Consider the following 4,724-nt stretch of genomic DNA (forward strand, 5'->3'; position numbering starts at 1 on the left):
AAAGTTGGATTTTCGGTTTTTATCGAAAAATAACGGTGTACTAAGGTATTTATCGTTTTTTTTTTCATTAGAGGGACTTTTAGAATTTTAGCAATTATTTTCGCATGTCTCGGGTGAATGCAGTGACTAAAGTAGACGCTTGATTTTTGCAGATTTACCATCTGACCAGTGATTGTGCCAAATAACTGCAAAATTTCTAATAAACTTTTTGCTTCTCCCAAGTCTGCTTTAGTAAATAAGAAACAGTCATCCGCAAAGAAAATATGAGATATATTTGGGGCGTTTTTATTCATTTGGAAAACGATTTTTCTCTCCTCTTTCGTAGACTTTTAAAGGAGTCTGGAAAGTATATCCATGAAAATTAAGAATAGGTAAGGTGAGAGCGGGTACCCCTGTCTTAAACCTCTCGAGGTGTTGACTCGGGGAACCATTAAGGAGGATCGAGAAAGAGGTTGTTGATATTCATTGCATAATTAGCTGGATCCAATTTTCACTGAAGCCAAGAGCATTGAAGACTGTTTATATGAAGTTCCACTCCACCTTATCGAAAGCCTTTGAGAGATCTAGTTTTAGAGCTAGTCTCACTTTTCTAGATTTTGAAGTTTTCTTTTTATGGATAAGCTCATGGGCTATTATAATATTGTCGGTTATTTGTCTTCTAGGAAGGAAAGCCGACTGGTATGGGTAAATTCGCTTATTTAGACTGTTGGCAAGAATTTTGAAATCAATTTATAAATTGTATTGCTAAGGCTTATAGGTCTAAAATATCCCGGGGACTGCGGGGAGGAAATTTTCGGAATGAGAGTTATGAACGAGTAATTGAAATCATTGTTGAGGATACCCGATTCGAAAAAATCTTGGACTTGAAGAATTATATCTGGGCCAAGGATATTCCAATTTGCTTTGAAGAATCCCGGTTGGAAACCAGGCCCAGAAACCCAAAGCCCTTGGCCATATATTTTCCAAACAGAAAAAGTTTGCTCATAACTAATAAGAACTAATTTACATCAGTTAGCTTAATTAGTTGATTTATGTTTTATTATGTAGTTTGGAATGGTTGCGAGAGAGTGAAGTAACATAAGAAGTTTCGTGGGTGAGAGTTAGGATTTTGAGAATTTGGTAAAACAAGTGATTCTAATCATAATTTTAAAGTGAAGAATCTTTTTCAACTTCTATAGATGAATCTTTGCGCATTAAGCTTCCAAATGATTCGCAAATGGATTATTATGATATTCACTATTATTTTCGTCAAACCCAAAGTGGCCATGTAAATGATGAATCTTTTGAACAATGAAGAATTGGGAGTTGCAAATAACCAAGTACACGTCATACGTGATGAATAATGTGATTTTTTTATGCTTAAATTGTCAAATCAGGAAAAAAAACAGTTATGTTGCCGATATCTTCAAGGTGGGCGGTGTATAAGTAATGATAAAAAGCATTATTTAGCATGTGCTTGTAAAGACCCTCGAGCTCGTCAACGCTATTAGATTAGTCAAGAGACGTCTTAGCCGTTAATTACTCGATTAGTTTAACACGAACATTAATTAATATACATTAATCTAACAACGATTTAGATACAAAACTAGTATCATTAGATAGGTCTCGAAAAGTTATGTGAGGTGGACTACTCGAGCATGTTATTCGGATATCAGACGAAGAAGATATTATCGGAATCGTGAGAAGGGCAAATTAGTTATTCTTGCAATTTAGCGGACCTGACTTCCCTTAGAGCATCTCCAATAGAGGGTGAATCTTTTTGTTTTTCATGACACGTAGGATTTTAGACCCCCAATTAACATAAATCCATCTCCAATGGTTGGATCCTCAAAACTAGGAGGGATGTGAAAATAAATATAAAAGTGTTCAAAAAAGTCTTATTTACACCTTCACTTGCATCTTCACATCATTTTTTCATTTATTTTATTTTTTAGAAATTAGTTAAAGTAAAAATAAACGGTTAGGATTTTATCATACAAAATATTCGAAGGATTAAACCCTTCCCTATTGGAAATAGTTTTTGAACCATGAGGTCCTATATTTCCTGAATAAAAGTCTTAATTGAACTTCCACATAGGATATTTTAGACCACTATTGGAGATGCACTTATAGTTTGTTCAGGTGCCTTTAGAACTTCGGTCTTATCTACTGAGATCGAGAAGATAAACTCTCGCATTTTCTCTTCTTCTTCTTTATTCTTACTTTCTCTTTCTTCTTTCCTCATTCTTCTTCTTCATATGTTCTTCACCTCCGGTGAATTCTTCTGAGAGCTCCGAGGTTGTGAAGTCGGGAAAATTAGACAATTGTCATAGGTTTTCGTTGGAGGTGGTGTTGTTATTTCGTCGATGAGGAGAGAATATGAAGTATTAAATCAGAAAGGATACGAAATAGAGTTTATAAGAGTTGGAATGATGTTCTGAAGATTTAGAAGATGAATTATGAAGTTATTGTTGATGAAGAATCATAGGTTGATGTTTGATTGAGGCTTTGAAGCTGTTCTGTTTATTGAATCAAGAATTAGTTTCTTGTGTTGGATTGGATTTCGATTTGAGTAAGGATTAAGAAGAGTTAGATGGATTTACAAGATGGATTTCCTTAATAGAAAGGTTTTATGGATGTCTTGAGTTTGAATTCAAGATTGAAGATAATTAGGGTTCATGTGTTCTTCCCCAATTGGAATTAGGGTTTTGTTGAGAATTGATGATAAAGATTGTTTAGGGTTGATTGAACAGAACTTGTGGAGTGGTGATAGTTTTGAGAAGGGTTTCTGGATGGATTCAAAGAAAAGAAGAATTGATTCAATCGGTTGGTGAAACCAAAATTGAGGTAATTGTTTCTATGAGGTGATTCAAATTAGTTATTCAGTCTCATTGTTTGATTATTATAATGTGATTGTTATAGAACTGGTAATTAAATGGGTATGGCAGAGTTGGATATGTGGTTATAGCATAGGTTGATGTGAATTATATGTTTGAGTCTTGACTGGATTGAAGGTTTACATGGAGCTATCGGTTATAATTTCAGAAGTATTGGAAGTGTTGCTGGTAAGTACAAATGGTGATGATATTGGTACGGTGCTGTGTTTGTTAGTTTTATGATTTCAGGGATGTAGTGTAAAGTATGTTGTGCTGTGATTAGTAATGGAGATGAAGTTGGGTTACTGATAGGTTTGTGTTAGATTGCAGCCAAATATTATGGAACTGAGTAGATTTAATGATAATGAGAATGCTATAAAAAAATTTAGTGGAGGAATTGAAGTGATGTTCTGGTTGTTGCTTAGGGATGTAATCCAAAGGAGTTAAAGTGTTGGATCTTTCCTAGGATTGGAATTGCAGGTGGTGATATTCTCAGAATGTGTGTGCTGGTGGTGGTAATGGAATTGATTAAACTGAGTTATTGTTTGATCTAACCTGAGTACATTTTGAAGTTGAATTATGGCTAGTGGTTTTGAATTGAGATGGAGTTGAACTTAACTTATAGTGGGGATGATGTTGGAGTTCATGGGGTTGGCTGTGATATCACTGATTTGGATGTATGTAGATGAGATTGCAGCTGCTACCTTAAAGTTGGAGTTCATGGGGTAAGCTGAATTGTTTTTGGAAATGAATTATAAAGTTGTTCTGTATTTGTATTGAAGTTGTAGAATTCTTTTAAAATGAATAACTTGTGTAATGATAAATTAAAATGAACTAGGATGGTAGTGATCTTGTGACTGTAATAGAGTTTAGACATGTTAGTCATCCTAGTCAGTCTAGCTGACTTACTTGACTCAGACTATCTGACTGAGTTGAATCAGTTAACTCAGTTGACCTGACTTGACTCAGTGAACCTTGGACTCAGTTAACCAGACTTGACCTGACCTTGACTTTTTCCTGGACTTTGACCTTGACTTTAGACGTTGCCAAGTGGACTTTTAGCGACGTTAGTTGATTCTATTGGACCAGGCCTTAGATTAATGGGTCGGATTATTGGTTTTGGGCTTAGGACCAGTTTTTCATAATTTGATGGATTGGACCACTTATGGTCTAAATTAGTCTTTGGTTCCTTCTACAAAGCTGTAGATATTCATAAGACTTAGCTAAAGGATTATAGAACTAACCTAGTTCAATTAGTAAACCTTAGCTATGCTAAAAATAGAGAATGAAAAGGTATAAAGTCATAAATGAGCTTAGAACCATTAGATAGACTTGTATGATTCGTTTGTAGATTCTTAGAGTTCTTGTGTAATTAACAGTTAGTATTTATTAACAACGATCGTTTCAAAGGATGAACCAGTGGATCGTGGATCTCGAGGTATGCGTGGCTTGTCATCAGAAGAGGTGGGAATTTATATTTAACTCTTTTGTGATTATTGTTGTTTTCTTTACCAAAGTTTAGTTTAACAAATTCATGCATTGTCTGATTGTGTACTCCATGCTTTGTTTGTCTGTATAAATTGTTTGGGAAATGATATATCATCCGAGGTATATATATTACGTTCCTTCATTTTGGTGTGTAAGGAATTGGTCGACACCAACATTGATGTGTAAGGAATTGATCGACACCAATACATAATATTGGACGTGGAAGGAATTGATAGACATCCAATATATTTCATTGTCAATGTATACAATTGTATGTGTAAGGAATTGATCGACATCCAATATTACATTGTTTTGAAGAAGGAGTTAGTCGTATATACCAAGATTGTTTATTTTTTTGTATTGGATGTGTAACTTGTGTTT

This window comes from Papaver somniferum, chromosome 7 (genome assembly GCF_003573695.1).
Source record: "Papaver somniferum cultivar HN1 chromosome 7, ASM357369v1, whole genome shotgun sequence".
Taxonomy (NCBI): domain Eukaryota; kingdom Viridiplantae; phylum Streptophyta; class Magnoliopsida; order Ranunculales; family Papaveraceae; genus Papaver; species Papaver somniferum.